At 40.6% G+C, this 19,089-nt stretch overlaps 1 protein-coding gene and 1 long non-coding RNA gene across 9 annotated transcripts in view; one reads left to right on the forward strand and one right to left on the reverse strand.

Moving 5' to 3' along the window:
* Positions 1-10,017, reverse strand: part of CCSER1 (coiled-coil serine rich protein 1) — a 1,433,531-nt gene extending 1,423,514 nt beyond the window's left edge. For 4 of the 8 annotated variants that reach the window (XM_051819561.3, XM_089302625.1, XM_051819562.3 and 1 more), the window contains exon 1: positions 9,589-10,012. The gene's annotated coding sequence lies outside the window, so the exon portion shown is untranslated. Of the gene's footprint in view, positions 1-9,588 lie in introns of all 8 variants that reach the window. The other 4 variants (XM_089302627.1, XM_089302628.1, XM_002716991.6 and 1 more) reach the window with 3 other exon arrangements.
* Positions 10,018-10,087: 70 nt separating this feature from the next.
* Positions 10,088-17,801, forward strand: LOC138843536 (uncharacterized). Its single transcript, XR_016212059.1, has 3 exons — positions 10,088-10,388; positions 13,317-13,410; positions 16,811-17,801. It is a non-coding gene; the product is annotated as an uncharacterized LOC138843536 (long non-coding RNA).
* The last annotated feature ends 1,288 nt before the right edge of the window (positions 17,802-19,089 follow it).

The raw sequence follows: 19,089 nt of genomic DNA on the forward strand, positions 1-19,089 counted from the left end.
ACTCCTAATAGACATGACCAGAAAAGATCTTCAAAAAAAAAAAAGAATCTTCACTACACACATTGTACTCAAATTTTCAACAGTAAAACAAAGAAAAGATTCTTAAATGTGCATGAGAGAAACATTGGATTACCTTCAGATGATCTACAATAGAACTGACAGCTGATTTCTCATTAGAAACTCTACAGGCTAGGAGAGAATGGAGAGACATAGTCCAAGTCTTAAAGGAAATAAAACTGTCAACCCAGAACACTGCAACATGCAAAGATGTCATTTATGAATGAAGGTAAAATAAAGTCCTCCCATAACATACAGAAATTGAAATAATTTGTCAACATGTTTCAAGCCTTACAAATGATGCTTAAGGATATGCTACACACACCAACACAGAAAGATAATCATCACTGTGAAAGAATGTGAAGGCAGAAAATCTCCCAGTAAAAGTACAAAGAAAATCCAAAGCAGGAGCTGGTGCCATGGCTCACTTGGTTAATCCTCCGCCTGCGGCGCCAGCATCCCATATGGATGCCGGGTTCCAGTCCCGGTTGCTCCTCTTCCAGTCCAGCTCTCTGCTATATCCCAGGAAGGCAGTGGAGGATGGCCCAAGTGCTTGGGCCCCTGCACCCGCATGGGAGACTAGGAGGAGGCACTAGCTCCTGGCTTCAGATCAGCGTAGCTCCAGCCGTAGCGGCCATTTGGGGGCTGAATCAAATGAAGGAAGACCTTTCTCTCTGTCCCTCTCACTAACTCTGTCAAATAAAAAAAAAATTCAAAGCAAACAATATATTTATAGAAAAATGTCAAAGCCAAATTGTAACATTATCAATAGTAACCTTGAACATAAATGGTCTAAAGTCTCCAATTAAAAGATAAAGACTAGAAGAATCAATTAAAAAACAAGACCCATATATTTGCTGGCTACAAAAAACGCATCTCACCAACAAAAATACACACATACTGTGTAAAAGGATAGAAAAGGATACTCCATGCTCATGGGAAGCAAAAACGGCAGGTGTTGCCAATCCTAATATCACAAAAAATAGACTTTAACACAAAAACTGTTAAGAGACAAAGAAGTGTGCTATGTAATGATTCAGGGATCAATGAAACAGGAAGATGTGACTATAAGAAATGTATATATACCCAATGGCAGGGTGCCTGGTGAATTAAAACAAATGTTAGTGGATCTAAAGGGAAATATATAGACTTCAATACCATAGTAATAAGAGACTTCAACACCCCATTTTCATCAATTAATAGATGAACCAGACAGAAAATCAACACTTTAGACCAAATGGACCTAACTGATTATTTAAAAAACATTTTATTCCACAGTTAGAGTACACATTCTTTTCATAAGTGCATGGACTTTCCCAAGGATAGACCATATGCTAGGTCATAAAACAAGTCTCAGCAAATTCAAAAAACACTGAACTTACACCATGTATCTTTTCTGACAATGGAATGACACTGGAAATTAACAATTAACGAATCTCTAGAAAATATGCAAACACATGGAGAATGAACAATGTGCTCATAAATGAACAGTGTGTCACAGAAAGAAATCAAAAGGGAAATCAAGAAATGCCTGAAAAAAAACTTAAGATAACAATACATGTCAAAACTTACGGAATACAGCAAAATCAGGGTTAAGAGTGAAGTTTATAGCAATCAGTGCCTGCATCAAGAAATCAGAAAGGCATCAAATAAATGAGATATCAATGCATCTCAAGGTCTCAAAAAAACAACAATAAACTAAACTCAAAATTAGGAGAAAATAATTAAAATTATACAAGAAGCATACAAAATTGAAACAAAAAAATACAAAATATCAGTGAAATGTAGAGCTCCTTTTTTTGAAAACATAAACAAAATTTATACACCAGTGGCTGAACTAACCAAAAAAAAAAAAATGAGAAGACACAAGTCAATAAAATCAGAGATGAAATAGGCAATGTAACAATAGATACCACAGAAACTAAAAGAATCATCAGGAATTAGTACAAACAGCTATGAAAACAGCCAACAAATTGAAAAATTCAGAAAAATGGATAAATTCTTGAAAAAACACAAGCCACCAACATTGAGGCATGAAGACACAGAAAACTTAAACAGACCAATAACAAAGACAGAGATTGAATTAGTAATAAAGACCCTCCCGACAAAGAAAAGCCCAGGACTGGATGGTTTCACTGTTGAATTATACCAGGCTTTTAAAGAAGAACTTATTACAATTCTTCTCAAACTCATCAAAACAACTGAAGGGGAGGGAATCCTCCCAAACTCCTCTGAGGCCAGCATCACTTTAATTCCAAAATAGAAAAAAGACACAACAGAGAAAGAGAATTCTAGATCAATACCCTTAATGAACATAGATGCAAAAATACTCATCAAAATACTAGCTTATTGAATCCAACAATACTTCAGAAGATCATTTACCCAGACCAAGTAGGACCTATCCCTGTTATGCGGATTTGGTTCAATATACACAAATCAATAAATGTGATACATCACATTAACAAACTGAAGAATAAAAACCATATGATTATCTCAATAGATGCTGATAAAGCATTTGATAAATATCCATAAGCTAATTGGGTACAGAAGGAACATTCCTCAACACAATCAAGGCAATATACAACAAACACACAACCAGCATTATATCAAATGTAAAAAAGTTAGAAGCATTCCCACTGAGATCCAGAACCAGATAAGGATGCCTACTCTTACCACTGCTATTCAATATATGTCTTGGAGGTTTTATCCAGAGCCATTAGGCAAGAAAAAGAAATCAAAGTGCTACAAATTCAAAAGGAGGAAGTCAAACTATTACTATTTGCAGATGACATGATTCTATATACACAGGGAAATCAAAAGACTTCACTGAGACTATTGTAACTCAGAAGAGAATCTGGTAAAGGTACAGGATATAAAATACACAAAAATCAACAGCCTTGGTATACACAGACAATGACATGGCAGAGAAAGAACTTGTAAGATCAGTCCCATTCTCAATTGCTCCAAAAAGAACCAAATAACTTAGAATAAATTTAACCAAGCAGGTGAACAATCTCTATGATAATTATCACAAAATAATGGGAAAATCTTCTGTGTTTGTGGCTTAGAAGAATTAAGATCATCAAAATGTCCATATAACCGAAAGCAATTTACAGATTTCATGCAATCTCAATCAAAACACTGATGACATCATTCTCAGATCTAGAAAAAACAATGCTAAAATTCATATGAAACCACAAGAAAGCCCAAGTAACTACAGCAATTTTCAACAAAAACAAAGCCAGAGGCATCACAATCACAGATTTCAAGACATACTACAGGGGCCGGCGCCGTGGCTCACTAGGCTAATCCTCCGCCTTGCAGCGCCTGCACACCGGGTTCTAGTCCCGGTTGGGGTGCCGGATTCTGTCCCGATTGCCCCTCTTCCAGGCCAGCTCTCTGCTGTGGCCAGGGAGTGCAGTGGAGGATGGCCCAGGTGCTTGGGCCCTACACCCCATGGGAGAACAGGATAAGTACCTGCCTCCTGCCATCGGATCAGCGCGGTGCGCCGGCCGCAGTGCACCAGCCGTGGCGGCCATTGGAGGGTAAACCAACGGCAAAGGAAGATCTTTCTCTCTGTCTCTCTCACTGTCCACTCTACCTGTCAAAAAATAAAAAAATAATAAAAAAAAAAATACATACTACAGGGCCTGGTGCTGTGGTGAAGTGGGTGAAGCCACAACCTGCAGTGCTGGCATCCCATACATCCCATATGGGCACCAGTTCCAGTCCTGGCTATTCCTTTTCTGATCCAGCATCCAGCTCTCTGTTATGGCTTGGGCAAGCAGTACAAGATGGCCCAAGTCCTTGGGTCCCTATATCTTCATGGGAAACCCAGCAGAATCTCCTGGCTCCAGATCGGCTCAGCTCTAGCTGTTGTGACCAACTGAATAGTGAGAAGACACCACTCTCCCTCTCCCTCTCCCTCTCTGCCTCTTCTCTCTCTGTGTAACTGTGACTTTCAAATACATGAATAAATCTTAAAATAAAAAAGACATACTATAGAGTAGTTATAATGAAAACAGTCTTATACCAAAACAAAAATAAGACATGTAGACCAATGGAATGGAATAGAACAGAATCCCAAGAAATCAATCCATGCATCTACAACAAACTAATCTTTGACAGATTAGAGCAGCTAAAATCAATTCCTGGATAAAGGACAGTCACTTCAACAAATAGTGTCAGGAAAATTGAATCCCTAAGTTCAGAGTTATGAAACAAGACCCTCACCTTTCACTTTTTATCAACTCAAAATGAATCAAGGAGCTAAATTTACAACCTGATTACATCAGATTACTAGAGGACAACAAAAGGAAAACTCTGCAAGACATTGGCATAGGCAAAGACTATTTGGAAAAGCCCCAGAAGCACAGGCAATCAAAGAAAACTAGACAAATGAGATAACATCAAGCTAAGAAGCTTCTATACTGCACAGGAAAGATTCAACAAAGTGAAGAGGCAACCGACAGAACAGGAGAAAATATTTGCAAACCATGCAATTGATGAAGAATTAATAAACAGAATCCACAAAGAGCTCAAGAAACTGGACAACAACAAAACAATGCAATTAAGAAATGGGCAGAGGACTTGATTTGTATTTTATTTAGAATCAAAACATCATTTGGTTCTCTAAAATTTTCATCAGTTTAATTAAAATGTTAAAATTCTTAATGCAATGGAAAGAATGCAAAACAAATGTCACATATCAAGGCACAGGACCAGAAATTTAGGGAAACAACTTCATATGTCAGTAATCCAAGCAGAAATCTTTTTATCACATTTTATTATCACACCAAGGACACTAGTACATATTTCCAATCACCATCTTATTTTTCTTTTTTTGTAATTTATTCCACAATGGAAATAGCTTAAAATACAATATGGCTGTTTAAAATAAGACAGATAATAAATACTTTGGTACTATATAAATTGTAGTGTAAGATAATCAGCTTTACATTTTGTTTAAGCTTCATAGTAAGACATGTTACTTTTGTTATAGTACTTTGTCCTCAATCTCCCCATCTTTTCTGACTGCTCTCCCACCACAGACTTCATGTTTCACTGTTAACTGACACTCTTGTATAGTGGAGATAATATTGCTGATAGCAACGTATATCCTCAATATAAAGCAAACAGATTTTGTCACTATCCAATTGGGAAATCATGCAAGAGCTGTCAGTCATACAGCAGGCAAGATTATATTATCAAATGATATACCTGTGACACACAGTGCAAAACCAAGCTCAAAAGAGACTAATTAATATAAAGGCTGTTTTGTGCTCTATGTTGGAAATCATTCTATTCTTACATGAATATGAAATTGGTGATTTAATAGGCTTTCACTTTTATAATAACTCTTATCTATTCACTGTCAACAAAATATATGTGAGAAAGTCTTTTAATTCAACTAATCTGAAAGTAATTCCATTTGGTTATTGAAAGTCATATCTAATATGTGTACAATTACTTTACTGTCACCGTAACATACTTCTGGGGTGTCATATCAGATAGATAGGTTCAAAGTCAATGCAGATGCTGCCCCTCGTTCTCTTGTAATGAAGAAATACATTTTAACAGCTTTGTGTCCAAAATAAATCACAAGCATACATGCACAAAGAAACATACATTTAGCATATATACAGCTTTGCTTCTATATTTGGTACAGTTTATTTACTGAAAAATAATGTATCTTTAAGATTTTGCTATAAATCTGGAAAGTTTTCCATAAACTCAGAATCATAGCTCTATACTCATGGTAAATAAGGATAGGTGAACTATTATGTGGATGCACATAATAACTTAAAATCTAGTCTAATCGATTTAATCAGTCTAACTTTAAAATTAAAATATAGCAAATGTTATTTAATGGGTTTCATATGTTATTTGAAGAATTAAGTGTTAAATCCTCAGGTCTCATTCATTCTGTTCACACATCATCACACTTCCTCTTTACAAACTTAAGGTTTAAAATGCCCAAAGCATCTCAACATAAATAGGTTTTAACTACAACACTTTGTCATTAACATCAAACTTAACATTTCCATATGATGTGATTAAATATTTAAGGTATGCTTTCTTTGTTTTAAATTACATATTTATTTGGAGAGGTAGAGGCACAGAGTTCTCATTTTCTGATTCATTCCCCAAATACCCACAACAGCTCAGGCTGAGCCAGGCCAAAGCCAAAAACCAGAAATCCAATTTGAGTCTCCCATATAAATGGCAGAGAATCAAGTATTCGAACCATCACCTGCTGCTGCCTGGGGTGCATATTAGCAGGGGTTTACACTCACAAGCAGTGCCAGGACTCAAATTCAGGCACTCAGGGGATGTGGGTGTCCCAAGTGCTAGCTAAACTGCTAGGCCAAACACCTATCCCTAAAATACATTTTATATATAAGTACAGTATTATGGCCGGCGCCATGGCAACAGGCTAATCCTCCACCTAGCGGCGCCGGCACACCGGGTTCTAGTCCCGGTTGGGGCACGGGATTCTGTCCCATTTGTCCCTCTTCCAGGCCAGCTCTCTGCTATGGCCAGGGAGTGCAGTGGAGGATGGCCCAGGTGCTTGGGCCCTGCACCCCATGGGAGACCAGGATAAGTACCTGGCTCCTACCTTCGGATCAGCGCGGTGTGCCGGCCGCAGCGCACCAGCCGCGGCGGCCATTGGAGGGTGAACCAACAGCAAAGGAAGACCTTTCTCTCTGTCTCTCTCACTGTCCACTCTGCCTGTCAAAAATTCTTAAAAAAATTATATATAAGTACAGTATTTTACTACTGAGGTAATGCATGTATGTGTTGCTTATTAAAAGGCAAAATAAAGTTAAAGACATCTTCTCAGCTACAGAATATTGACAATGAATTCCAAGAATAGAATTACCAACCCTCATATATCAAAGGCAGCTTCATCTTGCACTCTGTACAATACCTAGCAATACTGCAACCTATGTCTTAGCAAACTTATCTTTCCTTATGTCTTTTTCTTTTCTATAATTCCATGAGACTTGCATCTTTGTTTTATATTTTTTCTCACCCACAAACTATTATTCCTAATTATCCTTTATGATCAAGAGCTTGCCTCATCCCCTGAAGTCTTTTCAAACAAAATTCAGTATGAAATGTTATTGTCATGCTCTGAACTCCCGTAGTCCTCATTAGACATGTAATCTCTTATTGTCATGGGCTGTTAACTCTGTGTTTAAGCATCAACATCATATTCCTCCCAACTGGCCAGTAGTTTGTGAAGAATGGGGAGGGGGGACCTCATAGTCCTACACAATGCCTAGGCAGCACTTCACACATGATAGGCCTGTCACGGGAACGTTGTGAGTAACAAAATACAATGCAAAGTTGAATAACTGTTGTTGTAAAAACAGTTTTCATCCTATACTTCATGAGTCTGATGGAAATTAACATTTAACAGTGTAAGTATCTTTAAGTGCTGATTCTCTGACAGTAACAGAAATATTCATCAATGGGACTTTACATGAGTGCAGTAATAGAATTCATTCACTACATTTTTAAATTTAGCATTATCTCTACTTATCAATTATTTGGGGCAGTGAACTTTTCAGAGTGGGGAGCTCCAACTAAGTTCTAATCTAAGACTAACGTAATACTGCATAAGATGCAAAATTAGGAATATGTTCTGAACTAGTATGAACCTAACCCAATCAAAATATCAAATTCTGGACTCTTTATCTTTCAAACAAACAAGACCACTAAAGAAAGCTACATTCACCCTGGAGGAATGTGTTCTGATCAAACATCAGGGTCCTCAGAAATCTCAGGAAGACAAACCATTTCCCACAGTAGGTTGACCAGTTCTCCTTCCTTCTCTGTCCCTGCTGTATGGTTTACATGAAGGAGTGTCTATGTTAGGCAAGCACTTAGAAACATCTCAATATCATATATTAGGGACATTGTCTTACAATAATTACAATAACACCCCAATCATCAGCTCCATAGGTTGCTACTTCTAAGAATATAAATTTCCTCAAGTATGACAGACATTGCCCCAGGTCAGTTCTGTGGCTCAAGGTATATCTTTGGAATTTGTACCTGTTACAAAGCAACAGAAAAAGAAACCGAAACAACTTACATTGTAGATTGGACTAAGAGGATTAAAAACCTCCCCTTAAGAACCAGCTTTCAAAAAAAATCGGTAGCAACAGATATATAAAACAACTAGCTGTTTGCTTCTCTGTCCTCCCCAAGGCTTTATGTAAAACATGAGTATGTTATTTTTAAGTGTGGGGAGCGGGGGTTACTTTTCAGCAGGAAGGTATCCAAGCGAAAGGATTTCAGAAATTAAAGCTGTTAAAACTAAGCAGGGATTTTCTGTCTTAAGGCTCCCATTGAGGAGAGGTAGGAGAAGTCATAAAAACATTAAAAGGTAAGAGCGCTGTGACTTCAAAAATGGATTTTTCTTTCTACCTGCAAATACATGAGGTCCCACGAGACGGGGCGGGTAGGAGGGGGTTGCTTCTCATTCTCAGAGAGTAGAGGAGGAGGGAGACGCTCAGGATACACTCAAGGAAACCCCGAGAAATTTCACAACTCTTTGCCATAAATAGCCATTCTTCTCACTCCGGATACCTCCTCCCTGACATCAGCAAGGCTCAGCCGCCACGCGCAGAGCAGCACCATTCACAAATCCCTCCGTCACCCCTGCGCGCACCCCAGCCCCTAGCTGGTATCGGGACCGCAGCCAACGGTCGAGGGGGGCCGCGGAGCCACCTGCGGTTCAGCGCGGGGCTGACTTCCTGCTCAGGTGAACCAAGGCAGTGATTAGTCCCGAGCGGGAACACACACGAAGGAACACGAGCGCGCGCGCACACACACACGCACACGCACACGCACCCAGGGGCCCTTGAAGCGCCACCACAAAGCAATTTGTTCACTCAAAGTCACTGCTGTTCCAGCCGCCGCTGGGAAGGCTTTCGCCTCCAATCCAGGAAGCCGGCGCCAGAGGACAAGCGGGCGGAGGCAAGAGGCGGTCCCGGCCCCGGCACTGCGGCTCCTCCGGGAGCTCCGGCTCCCTGCCACCTCCTCCCCTTCCCCCGCTCCACGGCCGTCCCCGCCCCGTCCCCCGCTGCCCGGGCGCTGGCGCTGGCCTGCCGCCCCTACCTGCGGGACCTGGGTGGCGAAGTAGTGGGGGGGGGGAGGGGCAGCCCGGAGCCTGCGCCAACTCTTGCCTCCCTGGCCGGCCCCGCTCCGCATCGCCCTGGAGCGGGCCGCCGCGGGGAACCGAGCGCGCAGGAAATGGCCACGCAGCGCGCTGGGAGTCGCGGGCCGGCGGCGAGCGAGCCCGTCCGCCTCCCTCCCACCCCGCCCGGAAGGCCAGGTCCCCGCGCGGCGCACGCCGGGCCCACGGCCGGCGCCCCGGGCCTCAGCTGGGGGCTGCTCCCAGGCGACCCGGGCACCGCGCGGTCACCTGCCGGGCGTTCATCCCCCGGGTGCAGTCCCGGCGCAGCGGCGACGCGGCGCGCAACCCCCCGGACGCGGGGGCACCAGGGGCGTTACTACCTTGAGGGCTCCACGCCGCTGGTTAAGGCTGCTCCCGGGCACTGAGGGATTTGTGTCTTCGGGGCACGGGGGTGTCCTTCCTGGTCCCCTCCTCTGCCCTCCCTCCCCCGTCTCGGCCGTAGGGCTCCTTCGCTCCACTCCCAGTTGCACGGAGTCGAGCTGCGTTATTTAATAATCCTCCTGCTCCTCCTGCCTGCGCCAGCAGAGCCGCTCTGCCCGAGCCACCGCTTCCCAGTCAGTCATGTTGTGGAGAGAGAGGCGGATTGGCAGTCGTTCGGCGACTATTTGTGGTGAGGGAGAGAAGAGCAGAGCTAGAGGAGGGCAGGGGAGGGACGTGGGGAGGCGCTTCCAGGAGTGTGAGCGCGCGGAGTGCGACTGTGTACGGGGTGCGAGGCCACCTCCCCGGCAGGCCGCGCTCCCGGGCTGTGCGGAGGGTGCGGGCGAGCGCGGCCTTTATAGCGGGGAGGGCGCGGGGGTGGGGTGCGGCGGAGGCGGCCTCCAGGGCGGCCCCGGCCCCCTGCGCCGGCCGCGACGCGCGCGCATACTCATGCATCGACGCGCGCGCTGCCACTGCCGGCCGGCTGCTGAGTTTTCATTTTAGGGAAGCGGGGCCGGGCAGGCCATGCTGACTTGGCTGTCTCCCCAGCCCATCCTTGTGGACGTCGAGTCCAAGTGCACCGGCCGGTCAAGACGAAAGAACAGGGACAGTCCCGAGCGCATGGAAATGCACTGTATCCTTTCTCTCCAAGCCACCCGCGTGGGCTTCGTCCTCTCCCACTTGCAAGGGAGGAAATTAGAAGGTTCTTTCTTTTCCTCTTCCTCACCCACCCCAGTCACAGCCTGACAAGTGTCTTCCTTCCACAGTAACAAGAAAGAAACCTGGCTTATTTCCTTTAAGCAGGTCAGGCCTCTCAGGAACCATTTGCCACAATCAATTTTTTTTTTTCTGTAAGATAATGGAAGCGTTGTGAATGTGACTGAGTGGGACTTGTGTTCCTACACATAAGGTGCATGACAACGCAGGCCTTGCAAACAGAACCAGCTACCAATTTGACATCATTTGATTGATGGCCCCTGTAGAAAATTTGCCAGTTTCGAGATGGAGAAGACTTCTGATGCATGAAGCTATTGCTTACCTAATTTATTTTCCCTTGATCCCCTCTCCCCTGACATTGCCTCATTTCCTTCCAGGTTCGCACTGGGTCTTGAACTCTTCCATGCACCCTCCTGTATAGATCTCCACTCCCATTTTTATATCTTTAGCGAGCAATACGGAGTGCATCAAACTGTGTGTGTGTGTGTGTGGACCATTTTTTAAACCCATCATGTATATGCTAGGTAATAGTACAAATGCATGGATTTTATAATTTTTCAACCAAAATAATTTTCCCTTTAAATACATTTCTGCACGAGCTTTTTGAAGTTCCCTGATACGTTGTCAATGTATAGTGTGTGCACCTGACACCACCTCTCTAGATGGCTGTTACTAGCCTTCTACCAAGATTACAAGAGCCTCTCACACTACATTTTAATGAGAAACAGCTCCAGGTATCAGGCAATCTTCACTTCTTTCAAAGGTGTGTGTGTGTGTGTGTGTGTGTGTGTATCTGTGTGTCTGTGTGTCTGTGTGCATCTGTGTTTCTATGAACTCTAACTGGACTTCTACAAAATCTAAATGTGATTATATGGAGGTTAAAACGTGGTGTGTTTTTGAATGAATCATAGTGGTTGGTGTATATTTTGGCCTAGTGACAACTCTACTTTCAGGGACAACTGTGGGAAACATTTTTTTCTACCTAAATGGGAAAGATACTTAGAAGGTTAGGTGGCAGCAAGGTTGACAATTCACATGCCATATATCAGAGTTTCATCGTATGTTGACCCCTTATATTGCGTCAACAAGATCTACCTTTTCATATTGATGTATCTCTTCTCTAATGTGGTTTCAGCGTGTGATAAAGATATATTTGTAAAGAAGACATCCTAAGGAGGGCATGCAAAAAAGTGTTGGTAAGAAAGGGCAGCAAAGCTGGGACCAGAGTACATTCATGTCAATTATGTGTAGATCTGGGACCTTATAGCTTCTTTGAGCGCTGAAAAATGAATATACTAACAAAGGATGTTTGGATTTAATGTGTGCCCTATGAGACAGCTATTATTTTCTCAGTTTTACCATCAAGAATTTGGAGGGTATACCATTAATCTAAGATTAAACTAAGATTGAACTATGCCTATTTGTCTCAATCTGCTGTCTACACTGCCTCCCATTCAGAACTGCTGACTCGGTTAACAGTTTTAATAGTTTCTTTAGAGCTTGTGATAAGTATGAAGTAAGCTGATTTACAAACCATTGGCTTTTCCCATCCTTCCTCCTTTCTTTTACAATACAGGAAAGGTTTGCAATGTGTTCACTTTTTAGAACCAATAAGGATTTAAGAAGTCTTAATATACTTGAACTCATACATGGAAAAAGTTAAGAAACTTTTCTCCACCGTTTTAATAAGTGCAACCTGCTGTGGTTGCAGAAAAAGGTTTAGTAGAAATGATATTACTGAACATTTGAAACTAGTGAATAAATGTGTGATTTATATAAAAACTATAAATAGACATTTTAAAAATCTTGTCACTCTTGAAAGATGATGTGCAATCATATTGGGTAAGATTCTTCTGTGTTTACTGTCTCAGTTCATTTGTTCTTTAATTCTTTATTTCTGTGATTCTTTAATTATTTCTTTAATTCTTCATTTAATTTCATACTTAAAAATTATATATTAGGCCACATATTTCAAGGGCATTTTTTCTAACCACAACTGATTATAATTTTCACACTCTCAAATTGCATTCATAATTAGTGAGAACCGTGACAATCTGTCAATGGCCTTTTTTCATTAAGGTATTAAATAAAGCCAACATTTTTTGTTTAATTTCTGACAATATTACTTTCCAGATAAAGACTAGAAATCATATATTCTAGGCCAGAAGGATTTAAGAAAATACAGGACTTAAACACATGCTTCAGAGAAGTTGATTCATTTTAACTGTGTTGTGTGTTTGTTGAAAAAAATCTGCACCAGAAACTCCATTTATAAACTATAATAAGCAACATTTTAGAAGTAAATAAAATATTCTCTTTTAAGGTTGTTTAATGTTTCAAGTAGAATTTCCCACTTTGCAACACTTTCAATGATTCAATTTTTGTTGTGATAGGAAAACAGACAGCTAATGAGTCTTTCCAATTTGTTCATTTTCATCTCTTGTATGCTTGCTGCTGTTTGGTTCCCAAGTGCATTTAACTGGCAAGTTCAATGAAGATTTGGCATTGCACCATTTGATGAAAGCAGAAAAATTAGGTTGCCAATTACATATGTGCCCCTTATGCGCACTGAATTCCCACTGAAGTGATGAGCCAAATTAAAAATTCCTCAGTAGTTACACCAAAAAAGTAAAATTAGAGCTCAGGGCAGGTAAGGGAGATAATTTTTCTTTCCAACCACATTACTAATCAAAAGATATTTCAGAAAGTAAATTGGCTTTCATACATCCACAAAACAATGTTTGTAGATAAAATGTCATAAAATTTTTTTAATTATCTCCATTTTTCCTTAGCTTTTTTAAAATCATTCTTTTATTTACTTCATAATCTGTTATGATTATCCAATCACTATGAAAAAAGTTAAATGAAAAACATGTCCCATTTTTAAATTTTTTTTCTTCTTATTTATTTTAAGGACAGAGATCTCCCATCTGCTGACTGACTCTTCAAATGCCTGCATCAGTCAGAGCCGGTTCAGGCCAAAGCTGGGCATTCAATCTGGATCTCATGTGAGTGACTGAAACCCAACTAGTTGAGTCATTACTGGCTGCCTCCCAAGGTACACATTAGCAGGAAGATGGAATCAGTGAAGCTGGGACCCACACCTAGGCGTTGTGATATGGGCATGTGGGATCCAGGCATACCAAGAGGCATCTTAACCACTAAGCACCTGCACCCACTTCCCTTTTTGCTTCAGCCTAATTGCTAGAGTTTGAAGATGTCCTCTAAAATTCTTATGTTGGAAATTTTATTGTCACTTTCGTATTTTGATGGTATTAACTGGCAGGGCATTGGGGAGATAGTGTTAAATTAGGTCGTGAGATTGGCCCCTATGATGAGATTAGTGTCTTTATAAGAAGAGGAAGAGAGAACTGATTGTGCATTCTCTTGTGCTTGATTGTCATGTGATGCCCTCTGCCATGTTGCACTTCTCAGCTTCTAGGACTGTGGAAAGTGAGTATCTTTTCTTTACCTATTTCTCAGTCTGCGGTGTACTGTTTCAGCATCATCAAATGGACTCAGACACTAATAGTATAAAGGAATACTGTGGATAGGATGTTCACATTCTGGATTTCTTCCATATTAGCAAAGAAGTAAATTATCCTTTTGTGCTGACTATTGTAACATGAAAGTAGCATATGTGTACCTGATGGCAAGATGAGAAAGTGTGGGGTAACAATGTATAGATTGACTCAGCTTTAGTTCTGGGTCTAGAGAGCGCAGAAAAACTCAATCTTAATGTAGGAAGCTCTTAATTGGGTAAATCTACCAGGTAGACAGGCACAGTAGGAAAGAACTTAAGGAGGCGGCGTTTTGGCATTGCAGGTATGAGTCCTATATGAGTCCCCTTTGGAGTCCCAGCTGCTCCATGATCCAGCTCCCTACCACTGTGCCTGGGAAAGTAGCGGAAGATGGCCCAAGTGCTTGAGCCCCTGCACCCACATGGGAGACCCAGAAGGAGCTCCTGTCTGCTGGCTTCGGTCTGGATCAGACTCGGCAGTTGCAGCCATTTGGGTAGTGAACCAGCAGATGGACAGATCTCTCTCTTCTCTCTCTGTTTCTTCCTCTCTCTCTGTAACTTTGACTTTCTAATAAATAAAATAAATCTTTAAGGAGAGAACTTAAAATTCTTTTTCAGAAATCTGATGGTGTTGACTGTACTTGGTTTATTGCCTATTCACAACAGAAACTGTCAGGTGGCAGGACAGCAGGCTCTATTCATGCAGAAACCTAAGCAGAAGCTAAACCCAGGTTACTAGGTCAAAACACTCACTGCATGAGCTGTCTTTGATATGGGTACTACACAGACACCTAGCATTTATACTGTAGGCCAGACCTGGGAGCAAGACCATTAAGTAAGTGCAAGCAACTCATCTTGTATCTGGGTTACAATGTCCCAGGTTGGCAAAGTGATGTAATTCTAAGCCCATTCAATGGACTAAGGGGTTGAAAAGTAGAGGAGGGGCCAGGTGTCTCTTACCTGGCAGTTGAGGTAATTCTGGGTCTCCACAGGAGGCTACCTAATTTAGAGAGCATAAAATTGAAGTGGTGAAAGGAAGTAAGAGCTGGCAACAATAATGTTCTCTGAATTTGTGACTATTTTTGGGGGGAAGGAAACCATATTAAAATAAGGTTTATCAACAAAGCAAATGAATCCTTATAAGCAGATTCACCATTAGAAACTTTTCCTTTTGCATAGTTTCCTATCTTTCTTTCTATTTTCAAAAGTGACTAATAAGATCATTAAGAAAATAACTTCAGGATTTTTTACTTAATATGAGGTGATTTTCATGTTAGAATACTTACCCTGATTTCAGCTCTTAAACAAACTAACCCAGTTACTTGATTAATTTGTTGATGTCTATGGATTGTACCTATCAGAATGATTTTTTTCAATTGTGCTTTTGAACTGTTGTATTATTGTTTCCACACATCTATCTGGTTGTAGACATTTCATAAAATAGGAGCTGACACATTTTAAAATATGACATCAGTTAAATTATCTCTAAAACAGTATATTGGTAAAATAAGAAGCTAAAACTAAGTTTGGATATAAATCATATAAATAGACTCAATTATAGCAATAGAAGAAATAAATCTGTAATGGCAACATATTCTTGTGCTTAGTTACATTGTAAAATAAGAATACTAACAAAATCATCTTAACCATATTAAACCAGTACTATAGCAGGTTGGAAACTGGTCTTACCATCTGTCAGTTTCTACACTGGCAGTTTCACAAATGAGATCTCTTTTTAACAAAACATCACAGCAGGAGATACAGACATGTGAATTGTAATTAAAATGTGAAAAATGCACTCCCTAGTTTTTGTCATTTATATAAAGCTATCTTATATTGTTAAAACTACATTATGAAGTTATGTAAAATAGAAGGCATTTTTATTTTACCAACTCCATACATCATTTGACCACAATTTTAATGTTAGTAACAAGTGCATATGCTTTTATGAATTGAAGTGTGTTTTTCTTATGTCTGGTTCAGTCAGTAATGAGATTCAATTATTTTTTAATCACCCTAGTATAGAAGATTAAGAGGAATATTTTCTGTATTTTAATGTAGTCTAACTCTTCCGAAGGCTAACATTATTGCTTTATAGGTACTTATGACTATATTCTATAAATAAAAAAATATTGAATTTTATTTTCTTTCTAGGGAAGAACATCTAAATCAGACTTAAGTCTGTAATAGAAAAGCTGCCTGTATTTTATATTTGGATGAATAACAGCACTCTATTATCATTTATATATCAAGTAAACCAAAATATATAGTAGGTGAAATATAACTATTGTTAATGCTACATACTTTGAATAGGTGTTCAAGAAAGCTATAGTGTATTTCAAGTTAATGACTTATTAACTAATGTTAAAATAGTACATTTACATTCAAATAAATCTTAATTTTCACTCTCAGTCTCCATTTTTAACATCCTGAATGTTTTCTAGAAATTTTAGTTAATGTTAACGTTAGCAGGTGTTCTTGACATTTGTTATTGTGGGATTTATTATGTATGTGTGCATTATATATTCAAACACATTCATATCCCTAACCTACCATTGAGGCATAACAATGCTTTTTATTTCACTGTTTTCATTTCCAACTTTACTTCAAATGTTAACATTTTAAAAAAAATGTAAAGTCGATATTAAGATCGGAGTGACTCATTATATTATATAATTGTATCACTATCTCAAATATCCTAGCCTGTGCACCTTCTGCAATGTTAATGTTGAACCTCTTTTGATTGAATGATAAAGGTTATGTCCCTTCCTTCTAAACCTAAGCAGACTTTTCTGTTAGCTTCAACCAATAGAATATGATGAAAATGATGTTGTGGAATTTCCTAGAATAGATCATAAATTTGCTCGTCTTTGCTCTTGTTCTCTTAGGATGCTTGATCTTTGAATCCAGCCACCTGCTGAAGTGGAGACAATCAGCATGTGGAAAGGCTCACATAAAGAGGAACTGATGCTGCTAGTACTCAGAACCATCCAAGCCACACCTGGAACCAGCACTAATTTGCCAACCGTGTAGGTAGGTCATCTAGGAAGAAAATTCTCCAGCTCTAAATCTATACACTCCAGACATCCATGTAGTGCAACAAAAAGATGTATTCATGTTCTACTGCTGCAAAACACATTATCACAAACATAGTGGCTTAAAATAAATTTCAGGGGCTGGCGCCACGGCTCACTAGGCTAATCCTCCACCCTGCGGCGCCGGCACACCAGGTTCTAGTCCCGGTTGGGGCACCGGATTCTGTCCCGGTTGCCCCTCTTCCAGGCCAGCTCTCTGCTGTGGCCCGGGAGTGCAGTGGAAGATGGCCCAAGTGCTTGGGCCCTGCACCCCATGGGAGACCAGGAGAAGTACCTGGCTCCTGCCATCAGATCAGCGCGGTGCAGCAGCTGCAGTGCGCTGGCTGCGGCGGCCATTGGAGGGTGAACCAACGGCAAAGGAAGACCTTTCTCTCTGTCTCTCTCTCTCACTGTCCACTCTGCCTGTCAAAAAAATAAAAATAAAAATAAATAAAAAATAAAATAAAATAAAATAAATGTCAGCTTATTAGTTCATAGTTCTATAGGTTAGAAATCTGGCAAGGCATGTCTAGTCCTCTTCTTACAACCCTGAAATAATCTGTGGGCTGTGGGGCCACAAATCCACTTCCATGCTCATTTCATTGACAAAATTTAGTCCCTTGGCAGTTGTAGCACTGAGTTCTCTGTTTCCTGATGGCTCCATCTTCAACCAGAAATAGCAACTAGCAACTTCAAATCCTCATGCCTGAAACAGTTTTTTTAACTTTTATTTAATGAATATAAATTTCCAAAGTACAGCTTATGGATTACAATGGCTTCCCCCCCATAACATCCCTCCCACCCGCAACCCTCCCCTTATCCACTCCCTCTCCCCTTCCATTCACATCAAGATTCATTTTCGATTCTCTTTATATACAGAAGGTCAGTTTAGCATACATTAAGTAAAGATTTCAACAGTTTGCTCCCACACAGAAACATAAAGTGAAAAATACTGTTTGAGTGCTAGTTATAGCATTAAATCTCAATGTACAGCACACTAAGGACAAAGATCCTACATGAGGAGTAAGTGCACAGTGACTCCTGTTGTTGACTTAACAAATTGACACTCTTGTTTATGGCATCAGTAATCAACCTAGGCTCTTGTCATGAGCTGCCAAGGCTATGGAAGCCCCCTGAGTTCACTGACTCTGATCATATTTAGACAAGGCCATGGCCAAAGTGGAAGTTCTCTCCTCCCTTCAGAGAAAGGTACCTCCTTCTTTGATGACCCATTCTTTCCACTGGGACCTCACTCGTGGAGATCTTTCATTTAGGTTTTTTTTCCCCCCCCCAGGTGTCTTGGCTTTCCATGCCTGAAATACTCTCATGGGCATTTCAGCCGGATCCGCATGCCTTAAGGGCTGATTCTGAGGCCAGAGTGCTGTTAGGACATTTGCCATTCTATGGGTCTGCTGTGTATCTCACGTCCATGTTGGATCATTCTCTCCCTTTTTTATTCTATCAGCTAGTATTTGCAGACACTATTCTTGTTTATGGGATCCCTTTGGTTCTTAGTCCTATCGTTATGATCAATTGTGAACAGAAATTGATCACTGGGACTAGTGAGATGGCATTGGTACATGCCACCTCGATGGGATTGAATTCGAATCCCCTGGTGTGTTTCTAACTCCACCGTTTGAGGCAAGTCAGCTTGAGCATGTCCCGAATTGCACATCTCTTCCCTCTCTTATTCCCACTCTTATATTTAACAGCAATCACTTTTCAGTTAAGTTTCAGCACTTAAGAAGAATTGTGTATTGATTACAGTATTCAACCAAAAGTATTAAGTAGAACAAACAAAAAAAAATACTAAGAGGGATAACATATTAAGCTGCTCATCAACAGTCAGGGTGAGGGCTGATCAAGTCACCGTTTCTCATAGTGTTCATTTCACTTTAACAGGTTTCCTTTTTGGTGCTCAGTTGTCACCTATCATGGAGAACAAGCGGTATTTTTCCCTTAGGGATTGGCTTATTTCACTCAACATAATGTTTTCCAAATTCCTAACAGGGATCACTTTTCAGTTAAAATTTAAACACCTAAGAATAATTGTGTGTTAATTACAGAGTTCAACCAATAGTACTAGAACATTC

The sequence above is a fragment of the Oryctolagus cuniculus genome, chromosome 8 (assembly GCF_051225735.1).
Source record: "Oryctolagus cuniculus isolate XC-2025 breed Fujian yellow rabbit chromosome 8, ASM5122573v1, whole genome shotgun sequence".
NCBI classification, from domain to species: domain Eukaryota; kingdom Metazoa; phylum Chordata; class Mammalia; order Lagomorpha; family Leporidae; genus Oryctolagus; species Oryctolagus cuniculus.